The sequence below is a fragment of the Grus americana genome, chromosome 2 (genome assembly GCF_028858705.1).
Source record: "Grus americana isolate bGruAme1 chromosome 2, bGruAme1.mat, whole genome shotgun sequence".
NCBI lineage: Eukaryota > Metazoa > Chordata > Aves > Gruiformes > Gruidae > Grus > Grus americana.
In genome coordinates, this window is record NC_072853.1 from 129,720,493 (window position 1) to 129,743,224 (window position 22,732).

General features: G+C 36.7%; 1 protein-coding gene across 6 annotated transcripts in view; it reads left to right on the forward strand.

Annotated features, from left to right (window-relative positions):
* The window catches only part of TBC1D5 (TBC1 domain family member 5), a 322,168-nt gene that overhangs the window by 24,227 nt on the left and 275,209 nt on the right, over positions 1-22,732 (forward strand). For all 6 annotated transcript variants that reach the window (XM_054815649.1, XM_054815645.1, XM_054815643.1 and 3 more), the window contains exon 2: positions 2,076-2,137. The gene's annotated coding sequence lies outside the window, so the exon portion shown is untranslated. The remainder of the gene's footprint in view (positions 1-2,075; positions 2,138-22,732) is intronic.

Genomic DNA, 22,732 nt, shown 5'->3' on the forward strand with positions numbered 1-22,732 from the left:
CAGTGCCTTTTGCTTTAGTCTTCCGTTGACCAGTCTTTTGCATGATCGGTTGAGTAAAGGCACCTATGCTATGTTTGAGGGCTGGGGGGAAAAGGACCAGCTAGCAGAACAGAGGAATGGAATCAAAGTTGGGTTCTGTCATTTACCTCTTGTATAGGATGGAGTTTGCATTTGATTGTGAGAGAGAAAGGTGGTTGTATCCCAGGTCGTTGGCTGTTGGGTGTCCTTTCTTTAAATTATTTACATGTCTTATTTGAGCAGGGAGTGATGACCCTCTTAACTTAGACAGAAATAGTTGTGTGAGGTCAGTTCTGTAACCATAGATTAGAAGTCCAAATTAAATATGAAAGTAATTAAAAACTAAACAAATTTTAAAGAGAAGAAAAAAATTAATGTTTTTAAGACAACGGTGACTAATTACATTTTTGGCTCTACTGCAACCCATTGGTGAAAAATCACTTCGCTACCAGAGCCTGCCAAGCTACAGATGAATGATGGTGATCTTCCTAGAGAAGGTCTTATTCCAGAATCTCAGGATCATTCCTGAGCCATTTTATGTCCCAATAATCCTCAAAGTCTTTTAATGTGTGAAGGTATATACTGCCTTTACAAGGATCCATTACTTGAAAAAAAGAAGGATTTGGGATATGTATGATTTGTTTTAGTGGTGGATGGGATTTGCAGATGCGGTGTGGGAATGAATTTTGGTTCTCAAACAGAAATCTGGGCACTAAAAGAGAAAAAATACCTTAGCAAAAAAGCCAGTCTCATTTGTCCCACTTCAGAAACATACATTGAGAAAAAAAGTGCTTCAGATTCCTTAAAATATAGAAGTTTTTTGTACTCTTGGGTTTTGGGGCTTGCAGTGTTATTAGCTCAAAGGGGAGGTATGCTTTTTCATGATGACTATATTTAGCCAGGAGGAATAGTCCTTTTTAAAGCAAATTGAAATGAGTGTATGAGAGCATGAAATTATCAGCAGCGCTGGTGCACATTTACATTACTTCGACATACTCTTTTGAATGACCACACAACAGAACAAGTACTTCATTTCCACTGTGTTGATTTTTCTTGACAAAACATGGCAGTCTATCCAAAGGAGGGTGTTTAGCCAAGATAAATATAAAATTTATGATTAAGCAAAGCGTTTCCTTATTATAATCCCTAAAGAGAGTTTGAGACTTGTTAAATATAACGTGCCCAGGTAGTTTTAAGAGTAAATTATCCTTTATACTTTTAAATGCTGAAATACAGTAACACCGTCAACTGTTTGAGATCTTACCAGCAGAAATAACACTGCATACTGTTTTCCTTTGAACCAAGTAGCAAAAAACCATACATATATACAATATATAACCTCAGATTTGATGTATTCGTTCAGTTCTACAGGCTTGCATGGAGATCAAGAAATATAAACCCATGTCTCGCTCTTTCCTGTAACCTGTGTTATAGAAGAAAGCAAATACACCTTTTTGACAGGATGGACAAAAATTAGTAACGTGATTACGCTTCTGGCACATTTCTTTAACTGCTCTATTTACAGAATGCCACTTTGAAGAAAACTATGGTGACTGTCAATATTATTCATTAAAATAAATGGAGAATGAAAACTGATTCAGGAGATGAGTGGATTTTGACCTTTATTGTGCCAGTGTTGGCTTTGGAGTACAGTCTTCTAATTAAATTGTGAATGTACTTAGATAGTGGATATTAAATGATCTCACTGTATTCTTTCAAGGACTATGAACTTCCAAAATCAAGGATAACATTAGATGTCAGCCAAGTATTTTGTCCTTCTCGTGGTTTGTCTTTACATCTGAATTAGTGCCAGTTTGCACAGATTGTGTGTCAGCTTAAATACAAGAAACAGGCCTCAGTCTGCTTGAACTCGTTCCACCAAAGACTTCTAAAAACTTTCGGTAGTCTGCAAACTGTAATGGTTGTTTCACATTAAGTTGCTTTGTAGAATTATAAAACAGCTTTTCTTGTGCTTTCAAATAAAATGTTGTCATCCGCTAATGAATGAGATACCATCTGTAATAATTAAGGTTATTCTACTTGTTTTCCCCCTGCAGCAAAACTTCTGAAGGTTTGCAGAAGACAGTAAGAGAACCACCAAGAAGGCTATTGCAGTATTGTAAGTACTGCACCCAGGAACAAAATTAAATATGTGAATTAAGAATGTTGTAAAGAGATTTTCATTTTGGGGTTGGGGGGAGGAATGAGCAACATAAAGGGATTACGTGTAAAATACAGAGCAGGATGTATTGTAGCAATCATGTTAATAATTTACAAGGGAAAAACTGCACTCTTGTAAAATCTAAAATTGTATCCTTGTGCAGTGTAATCAGGAATTTACCAATAGCAGTGAAAAATATTTCTCTATCCACCAAAGATTGATCTAGTTTATATACATTTGTTTATTTAAAACTATCAGAATTTAGAAAATCATTGTAGTTTTGTAGGTTTGTCATTTGTTTTCGTGACTTATTGTTTAGGTTATTTTGCAGAATTATTTATTTGCTGATTTATTTATGTATTTCATTATTTATTTATTTGATTATTTAGTAAATTATTTATCTGATGAATTATTAATACATCTTCATGACATGCTTTAAATTATTTATAACTTAATTTTGAGTTTATTGCTTTTCGACGCTGCATTGTTACTGACTAGTTTTGATTTTTTTTTCTTGGTTCTTGAAAATTAAAGTACTAGCTCTAAGGCAAAAGTATATTCTTTGCAGAATCCATAGATGTTTTCAATGAAGTAATTTACCATGTAGATACTAATTTTGTTTAGCTCTGTATTGCTTAATATCACTTTCTACTTATTTAGCTTTTGCTTCTATTATTTCATAGATATGTCAAGATCAAATGAGTGACCTTTAAGGAGCAAAGATAAATGTTTACTTTAAAACATGTTGAAACAGACTAGTTCTATTTTTCCCTTATTAAGTACTCTTTAATTATTCTTAAAGTTAACTTGAGATATTTTTGTCCAAATAAAATAGATGTTTTTTAAATGAGACTCTTGATATTTGAACTAATACATTTAAGTTCTAATAAGAATATATTCACAGTAGTCACTCATAGGGAGAGTTAAATACCTGGGGAGGAATGGTGGTATCTTCAGACACAAGAACATACGTGTTGAGGGGGAAGGTGGGTAGTAGGGTTTTTTCCCCTCCACAGTGTTTTTGCGTGCATAGGATTTTACAAGCTCTGAAGATTTAGCATCTCTGTGTTACTGTATCTAAAGTACTCTCAGGTTTTGTGTTCACAAAAAGTCATTTCTTGTGCACAACATATTGTGAAGCCTGGTTTTTGTTGCTTTCTCTTGCCAATTAAAAAAGTCTGAAATCTCATCTCTTTCTCCAAAGAGGCTTGAGTGCATGTATCAAAACAGTGTGAGGGGCCAATTTTAGGCTTCATGTATGAGCACCAGCTCTATGGAGTTTAAAACAGGTGCCTGGGATCAGAATTTGACCTGGAATCAATTCTGGGTGAAGGTTTTTTTCAGGACTGATGAGCCTCTTACCTTGAGGTTGCCAATTTGACCTCAATTCCCAGCGAGCCACTCATGGGCAGTCTGAAGCCACCTTGCAGGAGAGCGCTGTGACTGACAGCCCTGTTTCAGAGCTGTAACGAATAGGGCAGAGCAGCAGTTCCTCTGCAAAAGTGCCGTGTGCATAACTTTATGTGGCCTTTATTCTATGTTTAGTGCTTGAAATGAATTACTATATACTTTAAAGTTTTAACACAGCATGGAAAAGGCTGCATTGTACATTTCAAGTTTCAATGCTGTTGAAATACAGTAGAAATGGCCTCTGTAGACAGGTTTCACTATAGAACTTAAATTATGCATGTGTATATCCAAATTCCTTATTTTGAAATATTGAATGTATGAATATTTAATTTGTATCTTGCTTTAGTATCTTCATATGCTTGCCTTAAAGGAAGCTGTTTCCTTTGATTTATATACATGGATAAAAATGTGTGTACAGTATGTATCAATGGTTTTTCTCTCTACGGTGTTAGATGAACAGCTTTAGATAGTGATAGCTAGTGATTTTTATTCTGCAGCTTGCTACCATTGTATAAAACATAAATTTGTCGTATTTGTTCTATTAATCTTACTTGAATTTCAAATTCATTTGCTCTCCAGAAGTATTTTCTTAACTACATACGTTAAGAAAAGTCAAGTATGTTGCAGATTGTAATGATGCAGTATTTTTGGTCTGCGCACAGTAACAAAGCTCTGAATATTATTATTTGGGGCAGAGTTCCAATCTGAAATTTACATTTCTCCTTATTTGAATGTTTTCACTGAAGCTGAGAACTCCAAGGGAGTTCCTCAACATATACTAGTTTATGTGACATGGTCTATGAAATTTAGTACAATCACTCTTACTTCCTTGTATAAATGAGGTCTTATTGTTGAACAAGACCTATTATAAGCAGTTACAAAGGTAAGTGCTGTCAATGCACTCTGCCACCACTTTCTCAGAGTATGAAACACTTCCTGAAAGACATGCTACTACTGTTATAGGGTAATATAATGCAGCTTATGTGTTGGCACTGAACGTAGCTACTTCATAATGATGACAAGTGAAAGTACAGCCAAAGGTCACATGAAACAAGAGATTTCTTTCACACCTCATCCATTTTCTGAATCTGGTATGAAAATAGCTTTGTTCCCTACACTTCAGTATTCTTAAAAAAGAAGTTATCTTGAAATAATTTTTTTATGCCTTGTGTATTACTTTGTTCATGTTTTCAGGGACGGACTGTGGAATTCTAGCATGCTAACTTCGATGCTGCAAAAGTGTTTGAAATTAGCTTAAATTTTGGGTGCAATTAGACAACATAAGTAGTATTTCATCTCCCTACATCTTTTTGGTTCACAAATTTGCTTAAAGGCATAGCTTTAAGTTCTAGAAAAAGAACTATTAATGTGCAAAGTGGTATTTATATTGATGTTGCATGACTAACTATGGTTTTATTCTTTTTTTTATCTTTTAAGAAGAAAGTTATGGATTTTTTTCTGAAAATTGCACTCTGTTGTTCAGAAATAGAAAAAGAATGAACCTATCCGTGTTGACAGACTGTTTCTTAGCTCTGTTTTACAGAGATGCTGCCAGTAATGTGAAAGGATAATTTACGCTGTATGCTCAATCAGTTCCTCATCTTACACTGCAACGGCCAACCAGGATGCTAAAATAAGGTGTCATCTTAAAAACAGGAATAGTCACGTATTAGATAATGAAAATGAAGCTGGCTTGTTTCACAGAGGTTGCTGAGCAGTTAGGAGATGCTGGCTGGGAAGCCTAAATCTGGTGTATTATTGGTAGGTGTATTTCTGTTCTAATCTAACTCCATAGAAATTGCAGAAGCCATATTAAGCTCTTCTTCAATTTATTCCATACAGATAAAAGAATTTACATCTCATGAGTCATATATTTCCTGCTGTATCTTTAATACAGCCATTTTTAGTATTTTTCTTGCCTCTCTCCTCTATTGGTATGCTTAGAGAGTCTGTGTGTAGGAGCTTGTTATTTCACCCGTGAGGCAAGGAGGAGTTCAAATCAATAGCAATGTGTTGTTGACACTAAATGATGTTTCTTCTTGCCACAATAAGACTTGATTTTGTCATCCTAATGACGCTAGCTTGCTTCACAGAATAGGGATCAGCACTCTCTCCAATCCAACTTTACAAGTATTAAAAAAAGTCCTTTGAAGGAAATACTAGAGAAATACTCCAGTATTTGTAACCAAACACATACATTGGCTTTGTAAAATGAATATTCAAGTTCTGTTTCGCTTTGTAGGGAAGCTGCTTTGCAATGCATTTTCGAAGTCTGTGTTAAAGGATGTAGGATTGATCAGAGTTGACAGTGATGAAAGCATGATGTTTTAAAAAGAAATGATGCAAACATTATTCAAAATATAGATTCACATAAAATATGGATTGTAGTAAGACCTCAGCTAAACGAAACAAAACCCCTCAAGCTAGTAGAAATTCTGTGTATTTCACAGAAAAATCTTTGCAACATACCTAGAAAGAGGATGTCTGCAAGAGGAAGAGGGTACAGCCAGCAAAATGTTACCACACCAGGTCCATGATTGCACTCTGTAGCATGGTCAAAAAGGAGTAAGCAGTTGTTCTGGATCCGATACCATAGGGAGACAGGAGCTGTAGAAAGATGTGAATTTGAGAGGAAATAGTGTAACCATGGGAAGCAATAGTATGATGATAGGAACTTACGGGTATAACATTGGTAGCAACACTGTGGTTTTGAGAAGCACAGGGTCCTTTGTGTTGGACATCTGAAAGCTATAGCAGAGTTGAATCATCCTATTATATTATGAAAATATCCTCCTCCTTACAACATGTATATTTATATACATATCTTTCACTGTATGATAGATGTTACTTTGTATCTGAAAAAACCATTAGAAGATACTACGGCCGTATGGTTAGACATTCATATAGTAAGTTGTGAATTTTAACTTGAATATTGAACCCCCCAGCAGCCTGTTCTATGAAAGCCTTTTAACAGTAAGCAGCTTTATTATTACCTACACACATGTAGCTTTTCTGTTCTATTTGCATTATTTTCATTGATTTATATTTTTATGAAAAACATGGGTTCTCAGATGTTCATAGTGTAAACTGCAATCTAATTTTATTGGGTTTTACAGTATCTTCCCTTCTTGTTTCTTCTATATGATTTTCATAGTTACCTGACATAAACTGTCCACATATCATGATGAGCTTTTCTGGAGAGAAATTGCCTCCTGTTTTGCAGGTAGTAAAAAAAAAAAAAAAAAAAAATCCTGATGAGAGCTACATTAAGTAGTTATGTTTCAGTAATGGTTGTGAATATAATATAAACTTTAAGCAATCTTTTGTGGGTTTTTTGAATGCATGTTAGCTACAGGGAAAAAGTAGCACTGAAAAGATGACCAGCAAGTTCAGAAAGTCAGTTCATTGAGTTTACCTACCTCAAATCCAGAAAGTTTTTAATGATTCTCTTTCTCATTGAAATATGTTTTAATGAGTTCAGTCAAGTCTACATCAGGAGTGCTTTGACAGCTTATACTAGCAGCACACTTCTTTCTCAGATGCAACTTCCTAGAAAAGTGGTAGTCAGAATAGCTTCGTTTTGTTCATGCATCTCCCACTTCTTCATTCTGTCTCCATTGCTGAAAGAAGCTAATAATCGATTTTGCTGGTATAACATCCCCTTATTTGTATGAAGTTAGCACGCTTGTGGAATACCACCAGCATATTCTATCCTGCTGCATGTAGATGTAGTAGCTTACCATATATGTTAAGATGCCTACCAGAAAGAGCCTCTAACGTCTTGTCAGCAATATGGTGAAGATGTAAGTAGTACAGTGAAGAATGCTGTGCCTGGTGTGGTGGCTTGTCTCTACTGAAACATGTTTTTCCTTTCAGCTGAAATTCTGACCTCGTAAATGTTTAAGCATAACTTAGGACAAGCTGATAGTGGCACTGAAGTTGATGAATATATTCTCTTACAGCATTATATTTAGTAAACACTAGTTTTAGACTATTTCCTTTATCCCAGGCTCTTGCATTTGACATAGGGTTATAGCTGGATTTTATGTTCCTTACTCTGTTGAGAGGATCAACAAACATTAAAAACATCCCTTACAGTGGTTGTGAAAACAGCAAAAATATCAATGCAAAGAGCTTTGTTATTCTCCCTTTTTGGGTGTTTGTTCATATTGTTCCTCGTGTGTGTGTATCTGACACATTTCAGTTGACCAGAGTTTTCAAAGACTCTAGGCATCTGGGATTGTCCCATTTTATCATATTTATATCAATTCAAACATTTCATAAAGTTGGGAGCTTTTTAGATTAATATTGCAAAATTTAACTCTTGTACAATAAACTTTAACGTGAATTTCATATGATTTGTGGATTCAGGTAAACTAGAAGTAATTCCTTTGGAATTATAGTATCTATTGATATAGTTGGTATGTATGAATAGGCTAGAAACTTGATGTATAAGCTTTTCTTTGAAATTTCTCCTAATTTGCAGCCAACAAATGAAATTGTTGTAATTATTAGACTAGATAAATTTACTTTTTTCTATTTCTGTACAGAATTGGTTTTGTTTCTGTACTATGCAACTCCTCGCCATGGTATGTCTAAACTATCTCTTTTCTAATTGGTTCAGAAGATAATTTTCATAACCTTCTCATTCACAATTTATAAAGAGTACTATTTGCTTTGCTGTGCCTCTTTGTTCTTGATAAAAACCTACACTACCTGGCAGTGAATGTAAAAGTAACTTGGGAGTAAAAAAATACATTTTGGTAACAATCTGAGAAAAATATCTTTTGTTTCTCTTTAAGCACCTAAAATCTACAGTACTACTCTTAAGACTCTTTCTTAGAGAGAGCCTTTATTTGTACGCATGTGCATGCGGTACATTCTTAAAACAGTAAAACTATGGGCACATCTGAAGGCACATTCTGCATTTTCAGTGAAACATTTTGAATAAGTAGCTGATCTATTGAGTAGAGTTGTCCATTGATTCTAAAGATATTTTTTTCTGTGCTCAGACAAATCAAGATGGTAATCATTTATAATTTCTTGCCTTCATGAAAAGGAGTGATGAATAATATGATTGGAAGGAATGCATGAGTCATGAAATGGGGAGCTGGGCAATCATGGAAAAATTCACTTTAAAAACTCTCTTCTGCTTACCAGGATCCGTAATGTGAGTTCAGTTTTCTGTAACATAATCTAGAAATTACAAGGGTAGAAGTTTTAATAAAAGCCTTGGATGGATGAACAACAGCTCTCTGAGTTGATTCTAACATTGCTTGGTGGGTTATAAAAAGGAGTTCTTTAACTCTCAGCTAAAAGTGATCATGGATACGATGATCAGAGGACACTCTCTCTTCTGCCCCCCATATGACTGTAAAAATAAAATGCGTTAAGATATACTACAGTTAATATGGAGTGAATGTAGACCTTAAAAGTATCTGCACTACTATAAAACAGCTTTTAAGAGCTGTTAAAATATTGATAACTTGGTAGAGCACTTCAGAAACTCTTATTTCTATTTCAGATGTAGATCTGTGTAGCCACCCAACATTTGCACTCTTGGTTGTAGAACTACACATACAAAAAGAATAAACCCAAGTATTGTTACTAAGTTAATGGCTTAATTTGTCATAGCTCCACCCAGCAAAAAAAATCCATCTGGTTTTCAGCTTTCCTCCCAACTAAAACCATCAAGCATTTATTAAAGAATTGCTGGGTAGAATCAGGCACCTACTCTGTGTCCCAGGCAAGACTCACATAACCAGCTGTTGTTCTCCCTGCAGTGACCTGGGCAAGGCAGCCTAGCATCTGCCTCTGTTTTCTTTTCAGTGACCCAAGCCAGATTTCTTCCAAGCCTATTGTCGATATTTTCCCTGCAGTTAGTCATGCTAATTTCTTTTACATGCTACAGCTGTTTTTGAAAGATCTCTTCCCTTTTTCTTTTCTGACTCACTCTTTCTGTAAATTTGAAGAGGTGATTTTTAAAATTCCTGGGTAATGTTGAACGTAGGACTATTCTGGTTGTCTTGCTTTAATGCATATGTCAGCAGTATAGAAAAAGGGCAAATTAGATTCACTTTCCAAAGGAAAGCTTAGTCCTGCCTGTGGTTCTTGTGGACAAAGAATCCTGATCTTGAACTGAGTTAATTACCTTCATTTAACTTGTGAGAATCAAGGTGATGCTGTTGGTGATGCCTTGGGACAGGGCAGAATTCAGAAACATGCAGAAACAAAAAGGGAGATATTTTGCTCTGTGAACTAACAGTATGAAAAAAGTATGTGGCAAAATGCTCTAAATGAGAATAAAAGACTGTTAATGATGTAAACCTTAATCAATAGGATTAAGCTGACCTTGGGAAGGCAATATTGCTAAATAGTTACATGCAAAACAGTAAGTGTAAGTTTGCCATTTGGGGGGGAGATGCAGCTCAGCTTTCACAATCATTGCCAGTGGAAATTATGGGAGATCTTTTAGAAAGGCTTTTTTTCTTTTTTAAATAAAAAAAAGTCTGTTTTTTCTTTTTTCTGTAAGACATTCAAACCAGAGGTTCTTGGCTCTTTGAATGTTTTATAGTATATTTTAGGAGAGATTGTACACCTTGATTTAAGTTTGCAGTCTCAAAAATTCCTTTGACAACTCCAAAACTGTTTACATGGGCAAGTGATTTAAAAAAATAAAATACTCCGGTTACTACTGAGTGACTAGAATTTGCCTTAGCTGAAAATGCAAATGATATGCAATAATATGAGCATTTTACCCTTTCTAGATCAACATGAAGTGATTTTTTATCAGTCATCTTTGTTCTGGCACAACTAGATTGATTATTGTTTGAATTAAATACTGCTCTACAATATAAATTGAAGCATAGTAAGGGTGATTGATTGGGAGAATCACTTCAGAAACTGAAGAAGGTAGCTTTGCTAAGCCCCTTTCCCTAGCCACACATTCTCACCACTTTGCATGGATGCACAAGCAGCAGCCTGCATCATTCTTTTGCTATGTTAGTTTTAATCTTTATTAATTTTCTGATCTGTCTACGTTAGTACTAGTTCAAGGAAGGAGTGAGAAGATGGCAGTTGAAGGGGATAGGAGGCAGTCATGAAGCAATACTCTGAGCCAGTGCTTAGATATGGTGTTAAAAGATACTGCTGCCAGGTATGTAAAACGCTCAGGGTAATAATCACTTACTGTCTCTGAAGTTTATCTATTTTGCAACAGCAGGAGTGCAAATTATAACATGTTTTGTTACTTTTAACTCAGATTTACTCATTTCTACTTTTGTTGATCTTCTTCAGAAAGTCCAACAAAAATTTAAAAACAGTTTTCTTAGACACCAGAAAAACTGATGCAGAAACCACCTTTCATTGTCTGAAAGAAATGAGCCATTTGGCTCAGTATGATAGAGCTTTTTTAAAGTCATTTCCCTGTGATGCATTGTTTCTTCAGTGTTCCAAAGTTGTGTAAGGTAAAACTTGATGCATAATTTATAAGGCTTAGTTGACATCCTGTGTATAGAAATTCAAATTTTATCTTGTAATTTTTCTTGTATACACCTCCATTAGTTCATCTGTCTTGTAAGCCTTTGGTTCTCAACATTTACCAAAATTTTTCCCTACAAAGAATTTCTTTCCAGTTCTTGTACTCTTCTGGTGCAAACATGAATGAATGTGGAAATACTCTGTGTTCAAAACTCATGCTCTAGTAAATTCAAGATGCGTGTCAATGTGTGTATATATATTTTTTTGATTTTAAAGAAATATTTTTGTGTGGTTATTTCATGAAGATCGTGCTATCAAGTACAGTGTTTTGTTCACGTGATGCTTTCAGAGCCTTAAAAAAAAACCCTAGAAAAATAATGCATGTACCAAAATATTTTTAAAAATAAGGTTAATACAGTGATTTGGGAAGACCTACACTAACAAGCTATGTAAGGTCTTATTGCTGATTTCTATGTAATTAACACTGGTGATATATAAATACCTGTTAAATACAAAAAGCTTGAGCAAAAACATTTCTGGTTTCCCATAAATCAAATTACAGAATCACAGAATGGTTGAGGTCAGAAGGCAACTTTGGAGATCATCTAGTCCAAGCCTTCAGCTCAAAGCAGGGCCAGCTACAGCAGGTTCCTCAGGACATTGGTTGGGTTTTGAATATGTGCAAAGATGGAGACTCCACAACTGCTCTGGACAACCTGTTCCAGTCTTTGGTTGTCCTCATGGTAAAAGAAGTTGTTTTTTATTTTCAAATGAGATTTCTTGTATTTGTATCCATTGAGAAGAGTCAGGATGCATCTTCTGTAGTCCTTCCCATCAGAAATGTCTAGAAGTAAAGAAAATCCCATGAGCCTTCTCTTTTCAAGGCTAAACAATCCCATCTCTGTCAGCATCTGCTCATATGTCATGTGGTTCAAACCCTTAATCATCTTTCAGGCCCTCTGCTGGATGTGCCCTAATAAAGTCCATGTCTCTCTTGTACTGGGGAGCCCAGAACTGCATACGGTACCCCAGAAGCATCTCATTAGTGCTATCTAAAGGAGAATAATCACCGCTTTTGACTTCCTGGTGGTACTCTTCCTAATGATCTTGGCTTTTTTTTTCTGCTGTGAGGACACATTGCTGGCTCATGTTCAGCTTGGTGTCCACTACAATGCCTGTGACCTTTTCTGCAAAGCTTCTTTCCAGATGCTTGTGTCTCAGCCTGTAGTGTGGTACATAGGGTAATTCTTTTTGGTGGTTGATGTGAGGCTGACCAGCATGTAGTTCCATGGATCCTCCTTCTTGCTCTCCTTCAAGACAGGAGTGACATTTGGTTTCCTCACGTCCTTAGGACCCTGCTGTGATTTCCATGCACTTCCAAAGATTATTATGAGTGGTCTTGCAATGAGGTTAGCCAGCTTCCTCAGCACTTGTGAGTCCATCTCCTTAGGGCCCATATACTTGTGTACGTCCAGTTTGTTTAAATATTCCCAAACTTGATCCTGCTCTGCCTGGATCAGTCTGCTGTGCCCTGGACTTTCACACTGATATCATGGACTTGGGATTGCTGAAGGTTGGTGTCACTAGTAAAGGCTGAGGTGAAGAAGGCATTGAGGATATTGGCCTTTTATTTGTCCCTTGTGACCAAGTTCCTATTCAGCAGTAGGCCCACACATTCCCTAGTTTTCCTTTTGCTGCTGATCTACCTGATGCCCTTCAAATCCCTTGTCACGTTCAACTCCAGCAGGGCTTCGGCTTTCCTAACCCCATCCCTGCATGTTCAGATGATGTCTCTATATTCCTCTTGGGTTACCTGTCCCTGCTTCCATCTCCTGTATGCTTTATTTTTGTGTCTGAGTTTTGCCAGCTCCTCCTTGTTCATCCATTCAGGCCTTCTGCCATGTTTGCTTGCTTTGCTGCTTTTTGGAATGAACCATTGTTAAGCTTGGAGGAGGGCATTCTTGAGAGTCATCTAGCTTTCGTGGACCCTTCTCTCCACAACCACCTGCCATGGGATTCTTCCAAGCAGATCCCTGAACAGGTTTGAATCTCATCTAATGAAGTCTGGGGTTATGATCCTGCTTTTTGCTTCCCCCCACCCCCCGCCTCCTTTCAGGATGCTGAATTCCACCATCTCATGGTCACTGCAGCTAAGATTGCCTCTAGCTTTTATATCCCTGATCAGTTCTTCCTTGTTTGTAAGTACAAGGTCCAGCAGAAAGCCTCCCCCTCAACAGCTGCTTGATAATTTGTGTCATGAAGTTGTTGTCAATGCACTCCAGAAAACATCTGGATTGCTTGTTCCATGCTGTATTATTCCTCAAACATGTACTGGCATGGTTAAAGTCCACCATGAGGACCGGGACCTGCAAATGTGAGAGGAATCATAAGGAGTGTTCCCCAAGGGATTGTTTCCTGTCATAGATTAAGTTGTTAAAGGTAAGAAAAAATAGTTCATTTTCAAAAGAGAAAAGGGGTAGAATATATGGAATAGTTAAAAAAAAAAATTACTTTCTTGCCGGATATTAGGAATTGGTCATTGGTCTGATTAGGTAGAAGGAATTTGGGGTGGAGATCTTATTTTTACCCAGATATTATATATGAAGCAAGAGATTATTGAATATTTTGCTAAAAAGCTTAGAAAATTGCAACTAAATATTTTTCATTTCCTCATGCATTATTAACAATGCTTCTGTGAAAACATGATTATCCTCACTATTTCTTTTTGACAACCAATTCTACAAAAATTTCTACTAACAGGTCATTAAATATATGGAAAGAAGACTGGAGGAGGAAGAGGTTGCATGGAGGAATTGCCAAAAGTCCTGTGATGCAGGGTTTCATTTTTGTCACTGATTATTTTTTGATACTCAGTTTTTTACCTTCAATTATATTTTTAAAATATAGTGTTGTTAGAACTACAACTGAAGTTTAGTGATTTTTTTTCCTTAATTTTAGAGTAGGACATTTAGAGCAATATCTAGAGACCTTGTGTTTGATGGTATTTGAGCTTTGGAAGTTGCAGTGTTCTAGCTTTCTTACATTGTTCTCAAGTAGATAGTGTGCCCATAATCTTAATAATTTAAGAACAGCAAAGGCACAGCTGGAGTGCATTCCATCCATTCAGTACAAGAGGCGTTACTTGTTCCATATGGTTGTGTCTACCAACCTGTTAGCTAAAACGTGATTAGAAGTTGAGTTACTTTCTCTCATGCTGCCTTTGTTATGCTGATTACAAGAATATATTACTCCATAAGTCTGGGCATTTCTTTACATAGAGCATGATTTTTCACTCAGCACTTAGTATGCCTTTTATTTGTTGTATGAAATAGGAAAATGTAGTGGTTTGTGCAACACTTCTTTTGTGCAGAATACTGAAAAGATTATAGCATATGCTGGTGTACATACTCAAAATGGCTGTTTTATTTCAGGGATGGACTATACATCCCCCAAGATACGGGCAACATGAATGATGCCTGCTTCTACTACTAAATAATAAACCTCCTTTACTCTCTTATGTAATGTCACTTCCTATCTCATCTCAATTTATTTCATCCATTTCAGTGTTTGAGGATGATCCTTATGTATAGAAGGAAAAGAAGACTTTACAGGAGGACAGACCTGAATGTCTGCAATTAAGAACTGTGATAACGAAAATTTTTTTCTTCAAAATCAGACTTTTGCACATTGCTGGCTTGACTGGGCTGACTAGCTGAGTGACTTGGATGTTAAAACTAAAACTAAAATCAAATGATCAAAAGTCTCCTTTAAGAGGAGGGGGGAAATGGGCTATTTTTACAATTTTTTTTCAAGTATTTTAAGTTGATGTGGTTGACTTTTATTGGTGAAACATCTGGGAGTGAGTGAGGTGCTTGGGTTTTGGGGGGTTTCCCTTCCCTTCCCTTCCCTTCCCTTCCCTTCCCTTCCCTTCCCTTCCCTTCCCTTCCCTTCCCTTCCCTTCCCTTCCCTTCCCTTCCCTTCCCTTCCCTTCCCTTCCCTTCCCTTCCCTTCCCTTCCCTTCCCTTCCCTTCCCTTCCCTTCCCTTCCCTTCCCTTCCCTTCCCTTCCCTTCCCTTCCCTTCCCTTCCCTTCCCTTCCCTTCCCTTCCCTTCCCTTCCCTTCCCTTCCCTTCCCTTCCCTTCCCTTCCCTTCCCTTCCCTTCCCTTCCCTTCCCTTCCCTTCCCTTCCCTTCCCTTCCCTTCCCTTCCCTTCCCTTCCCTTCCCTTCCCTTCCCTTCCCTTCCCTTCCCTTCCCTTCCCTTCCCTTCCCTTCCCTTCCCTTCCCTTCCCTTCCCTTCCCTTCCCTTCCCTTCCCTTCCCTTCCCTTCCCTTCCCTTCCCTTCCCTTCCCTTCCCTTCCCTTCCCTTCCCTTCCCTTCCCTTCCCTTCCCTTCCCTTCCCTTCCCTTCCCTTCCCTTCCCTTCCCTTCCCTTCCCTTCCCTTCCTTCCCTTCCCTTCCCTTCCCTTCCCTTCCCTTCCCTTCCCTTCCCTTCCCTTCCCTTCCCTTCCCTTCCCTTCCCTTCCCTTCCCTTCCCTTCCCTTCCCTTCCCTTCCCTTCCCTTCCCTTCCCTTCCCTTCCCTTCCCTTCCCTTCCCTTCCCTTCCCTTCCCTTCCCTTCCCTTCCCTTCCCTTCCCTTCCCTTCCCTTCCCTTCCCCCACCCCGAGGCTTCAAGTGGTTTGAAGCCTTTATGACAATTCAGATAACTCTGAGGTCAATTCAGCATCTAGTGGCCAGACTTTGGTTTGTAACCCTGAATTAGGTCAAGAAGTTATCTGATTGTTATTAGCTTGCATGGATTTTTACAGACGTTGTTGTATAGTTTTGCTTAAGAATATTTACAGGCATTGGTTTTGGAAGGCAAAGAACTGTTATGAGCATTTTCCTAAAGAAAAGGCTCTCTTATTTGTTGTAGTCTGTTGAAAATGTCTTGTTTAGGGTTCCTATTCAGAAATGTACCTGGCAGGATTCATAACTTTGGCTTACCTTGCATACCATGTAGTTAGCTTTGGTTGCTATTTTTTGGTGGTGGTGGACAGAAAAAGGTCTTTGGTAGCTGAGGTTAAAATGAAGCTCTAGAGGGTCTTGGAGGTCTAACCTATGCTTTCTGCCAAAATGGTAATGATGGATGCATTGTTGATTTGTATACCTTGGAGAGTGTTGCTGTGAGAATTGGGAGATGACAAGTTCAGTTCATACTTCACTGCCACATGCGCTCTTGGCCCTCCTCTGCCTCACTTCCTTTTGCTAAAGTGGAGATGACAGATTTACTGAATGGAGAATGCAGATAAAACTGAGTGTTCCTGTCTTCTTCTTCTTCTTCATCTCAAGGTTTTGTCAGAATGTACAAATAGCTGTGATGAAGAAATGTGAGGAAAGGAAACTAGATTGATGGAGATGAAAAATCACACCAAGAGTGACTGAGAGTGAGAAAATCTGTGAACCTATGCCTTAGGTGAGGATGTTTTGTCAAAACTGACATTTGCCAACGTGATTCTTCTTTTGGGATAAGTGCAATTATAAATTTACCCAGTGCTCCCTTAGGGACATTTCTTATAAACAAACATTATTGACTATAGATAGACCCAGAACTGATAGTAGCATGGAGAGTTGCAGTTAGTTTCTTATACACTGAGAACTTGGTATGAGAATTTCTTGTACACTTTCTTTGCATTCTTACAGAGGCAGTGAAGATTTCAGTGAAACTTTCTAATTGGGTCAATTACGGCTTATTTACTTTCCTCCTTGGGCTCGATACTTCTCACCTGCATTTTTTAATCCTTTTATTTAACCTTTGAAGAAAGTCTAAGTCTAAATACTTAAAACATTACTAGATCATTTATATGTGAGAGAGGTCATTTGGGAAGTTTCTGATTGTATCAATTGCTAAAACTACATTTTAATTGGAAAAAGATCAAGGATTAATCCTGTTTTCTTACCAAAATTGTTTCAACCTCTATATTAGCCCATTATTTTCTGTGACCAGCTATCACTTTGGAATGCTTTTGCATAAGATTATGAAAAAACTCAAGAAGTGAAGTCTGGACGTACAGTTTTTTGTGGTGGGTTTTTTTATTTGAGTTTGGGGTTATTTTGGGGGTGGGAGGGGGTTTCAACCTATAAGAAAACCTGTATAGCAGTAAAAATTCATTGTATATTGGCGTTCAAGACTCTTATTAAGGGAATTGGTGTCCATATCCATTTTTCTCCAAGTCAAGAAGTCCATGCACTTGTTCAAGAAAGCTGCCAATATAAGTTGGCATCAGAAGTTACATGACAAAACAGCTTCCTGGATCTCTTTATTTGTAAGGTCCATGTCTGGGTTGTATGAGCAACAGGCAACATATTTTGTGATTTTTTTTTTTTTTTTTAATTTGTTCACAGTAAGTACTTTCTTATGAATCTAAATACCCGAATCTGAGGGCAAATTACTTTTGACTCAGTGATCTGATGCTGGGATCAAGTGTATTTTTATCTTTGGTAGGCTTCCCAAAGTACGTTCCCTCTGTCTGCTAAGGTCTAAGTTCTTCAAAGGCTTTTTTGGTCCAGCTGCTGAGGAATGCATAGATGTCAATACCTTGCCTGTGATTTAGTTTTTCCAAGTTTTGTTTTATTTACAATATTGCATTTTTTAGTTCAGGATTGTTTAAGAATATCCCTTGTCATAGTGATAAAAATGCTCAGTCCTTATAACAGTGTCATTCTCTTAAAAATTTTGGGAGATTGAGTTCAGCTTATGCTTGGTTGGTTGCAGCTGATGATGATCTGTGTTTTAAATGAAGAAAGGAAATACCCTACTGTACAGTAAAATTGCAATACAGATTTTACAGTCTTACTAAAAAGAATAACTGGTGCTTGAGAATTCAAAGGATAATTAATTGCTTTCAGATAAATAATCTTAAATTTCCTGTATTTGTGAAAATTTTTATATTGTTAAAAGTAATGTGAAAACATATTCGTATGTCAGCTATTTTGGGCTTGTATTTCATACTGTATTTTTCTCTATATTGAGATTAATGATGAGAAAAAGGGTAAGGCATTTTTGTTATGGCCAATTTATTTCATTTCAGACTGTATTATCATTTGGTGAAAGCCCTATTGATTAGCCTTCATAGCTTTGCAGAGCTTTTCTTCTAAGCACTTAAAGTTTGAGTTGTCTCAGTCCCATAGGACTGAAAGAAAGCTGTTAGTACCATGAAATTCTTCTTCTGTATGTTTCCAACAGCTTGAAGCCTCTTCTTGGAATGCAAAATATTAGCACATTAATGTTATTAACCCCTTGAGTACAAAATGCTTTTGGAAGTAAAAATATTTTTATATCTTCAAAGTCTGGATTGTTTCTTCTATATAAGTACAGTTTCTTAAAGCTGAAAAATGTGTTGCTGTGCAACAAACAGATGCTGCTCTAACAATGCAATACATTATGTACCAAAAATGATCTTGGTTTTAATCATAGATGCTGATTTAATGAGACAAGACTAGCTTACATCAAAAATGGATTTAGGGTGTGATTTTGTTTTCTCTGTGTTTTCTCTACATAATTAATAGGAATATGGTACCTTATATATTCTGTTTTAAATTCGAAAGTGTACTTTGGTTTTATCCTATTTTATACTCCCAGTTTCTAATTCTGCCTTGTATAATACTCTTTTTCTATTCCTTTTCATGATATGAACACAAGGGCATTAGTAAATCTTGTATCTTTAATGTATTTCCTCAAAAAGTATTGCCTTCTTACCAAAGCATTGTGTTCATGCTTAATCCTTCCATTTTGCCCTCATCCCCTTTTTCATTTATTTTCTGAATGTTTCCTGTCCAGTGTTTTCATCCTGCATTTACCGTGTGGGACTTGTAAGATGTTTGTCAGTAACTAATGTTAGTTTATGGATCAGAAAAACAATGCTAATCAATATCTTCAGACACTATCAGTACTTTATATCTTGAGAACATGCCTGACCCCCTGGGAGCATTTGATTGTTGATATCTCTTCAGTTTAACTTTCATTTTATTCTGCAGATATTTTGTAACTCAACTTTAGTTGCTAGCTCTAATCCTTCTATCACCAATATAAATTTTGATTGACAATTTTACTTTTAGATAAAGTCAGATAATACTATACTTGGGGGGGGAAAAAGTCTTCATATTGTGTTTTTAATTCCACCGAACCCAGCAGAGTTAAATGTAGTTTGGATGCACAGGGAAGAATTAATGATTGGAAGATACAGAGTTGGTAAATTATTTATTCTGGCCCTGAGGAAGCTGAAAAGCTGAGTGAAAGACTAATAAATCATTTGTGGTAGTGCTGGTTGTCACTTCCAATTATTTTAGACGGTTTTGTGATAAACTGCAGCACCTGCTAGATATCCCTGCACCATCCCTTGATGCTTGCAGTGCAGCTTGTTCAGTCGATTATCAAAGGCAAATTTGTCTAAAGTTTCCTCAGGTTGGAAAAAGAATTACTTTTCTCAGTCACTCTTTCCTCCATTTTTTAAGCTCCCTTTTCATTCCGTGCATGAAATAGATAAAATCGATGATATATGTAGAATTTTATTGACATAATGCACATTCAGGTATGGTCGATTGAGCCAGTAAGGAACAGGATGAGGGGTGACGTGTCTGTGTGATTGTAAACCTACCCTTGAAAGGCTGGCTTGCTTTCATCTTTCTGAATAGCAGCTATTTCTAAGGTAGGGAAACTAGTATTCATCCTCTGGTTTTGAGGATTGTTTTGCAGCTAGTGCTTAAGTTACAGAGGAGACTGACTTGAATATCAGTTGACTTTGTCACTTTTTAAACTTTTCTATTGCTTTCAGTCAGAAATTCATCGTGTAAAATTACAATTACATGTACAGAGGCCCTGTTCATCCTCAGCATGCAACACTTGAATATCAACAGAGCAAAGCAGAGAAAAGTAGTTGGAGGACTGAAGATAAGTAGAAAGAGCAACAGAGTGATTTTCAAGGAGAGGGAGCAAAATGTTGGAAAGATTAAGGTTTTTGGTAGAGAAAGACTGGAAGTAAGTAGAATGGTGAAGGAAAAAAGAACTGGGATGGGTCAGTGGAAGGCAGCTGTTTCTTTATGCTACCTCACTGAGAGCAGTGTTGTTAGGCAGTGTCTCATTCAGCTGCAGTCTGACCACCTTTTTCTCTGAGACAAAAGAACCAGGCCTACCCTGAAAATATTTGTCTTTCCAAACTGAAAAAGTGGTAAAATATACTATATGCATTACTTGCAGGCTTCTAAATTGGCCCTCTCAGGAAAAAAAAAAAAAGTTTTAGAAAGTTGAGCTCAAAGTTCAACTTTGTGTTGTTTGAAGGATGGGGAGGAGGGAGCTCCTGGTTGTGCAAGCACTCAGGTATTCTATTTCTGCTCATCTTGGGAAACAGACTGCAAAAATTGAAAATTGCATTTATTTAAAGAATTAGAGTGCATTGAGTAGTCAGGTTAGAGCTGCTGAGATTCTCTTTTGTGTTTCTGTTACTAGTGAAAGGATGCATCTTACAGTGCTGAAAGACTTGCTAGTAAATGTTGAATGCTGTAACTTAACAGGTGTACAGTACTTTTTCATTGTCTTTACCATTTTCTTCCTAAGCTGATCCATCCAAATAACATTGAATTCTAAACATTCTGGATCAGTACAACCTACAGTGCCAATCCTTGGAAGGTAAAAAATTCAAGGCGTTGTATATTTATTTCTGTTTTCCCATTAGTGGGTCCCAGCTTGGAATTTCAAGTGAAATTTTTGTCTTAGGAACTGATGGTATTTTGACCCAGATAACTAGTTCAAGACAAATCAGAGAAGTGACCATGCTGACTAAAATCAGAACTAAAAGGGCTTTGTTTTCTTGCTCTAAATTTTGTTCAGATAGAGACTTGGTTTTTTCGTTGTGCTCCTGTAGTCAGAAAAGAATCAAATGGAAATACCAAGCACAGTCACCTTGAGATGACTTCAGTACAGAGAGATCTGCAGAATTTCAGCTCTAGATCTGTGAACTTTAAGAAAGCTCCATGAATACATCTGTTCAAGTTCAAGAAAGTAGATACCGTGTGCCAGAAAAACGTATTAAGCTCTGTCAAAGGGTTCCTGTTAAGTTTTTTGGGGGCAGGATTTTTTTTTTTTCAGTTTCCTGGAAGCTTTTTTTAATAGTATCACTGTCCATTATTTGCAACCACCGATGACGGTATAGAAAGTACAGGCTGTAGGAGCTAATTATTATAATTATTATATAATTGTATTACTATTAGAGAATGTTTCTCTAAGCATGGTATATCTGATGGTAACAGAAAACAGTGGAATTTTTTGTGCAGCTTGAATCAGCCATTTATTCATGATTTGAATATCTAGACTTACATGGATATTAATCATCAGGTTTTTACTTTTTTCTGTTCCCAAATAAAGGTGGTGTCCATAGTGAATGTTGGTTTTCAAATAAATACACTTTTGCTGTAGTAGTTTTATTTATTGCTAAACACAGTTGGTACATTTATGCATCTTTTTAAAGCAATTACAGACCTCAACATGTACAAAAATAATAATTTTTATAGTTTTCCATGAAAATGGAAAACCAATTAATTTATTTTTAGGACTTCTACAATTAATTATTTATGTCCAGTTCATATTTCAGTTCAGTTAAGTGCATAAAGATGGCAATATGTAATTTTTTTTAAGGTAACTTCACTTACAGGATAAATACGCTGGATATATGTTAAATGGGGAAGAAGAAAAAAAAATTATTTTTGAAATGAAAAGGGATTTCTTTTGAGATACCGCTTATAATAAACTGAACTGTTAACTGTGCTTTAAAAAAACAGTGAATTTTATCTTCAGACTCTTTTTTTTTATTTTTAGTTTAAAATGGGAGAACAAGTTTTCCTGCTTTTCCTAGTGTTTTACAACTTTGAAAATTATTGAACTCCCCCATCAAAAAACCTGGAAAAATCATATATAGTATTTAGCACCCACCTGTGAGACTGTCACAGTCTGAGATGCTGGATAAGTCATTGAGCAAATGATTTCCAGGTTTTCACCCATCTTTTCTTTATACCTTTAGCAGTCAGGCTTACGACAACCACAGTGACTCGGGCCAGACCCACTTCTAACCTAGTCTCCTTTCTCCAGCCTGTCTGAAGAAAGATGCTTATTTAGGGAGAAGTTTGAGAAGTTTGTGACATTATTTCCCACATATGCTTTTCTGCCTTCCGGAGATCTAAAAGCTTTTGGGCAAGGAGAATCAGCGATGGTGTCCTTTTTATCTAGCAGCTTTCAGCTGTATTGTGGTTCCCCCCCGCCCCCAACCAGGTTTTCTCTCTCCTCCAAAAAAGTGGTCACTTTTTGAACCTCTGTAAAGTTTTAATGTCCTGTGGCAAGGAGTTCCATGGCTTGACTTTTAACTCTATGAAGAAATAGCTCCTTCTGTTTGTTTTGGAAATGCCACTTATTAACTTAATTTAGTTTTCCCTGTCTCCACTTCTGTCAGATTATAGCAGCGAACACCTAAAACCTGATTTCTTTTTTGTTGGTTTTATTTACATTAATTTTCATAAATAATTTTATGCCCTAAAATGGATTGCTGTGACTTCAGTTTTATTTTTAAATATATTTCAGAAGGAATAATATTTAATGTAAAGATGTATACATTTTGAAATGTCTAACCTAAAGCATTTGGCTT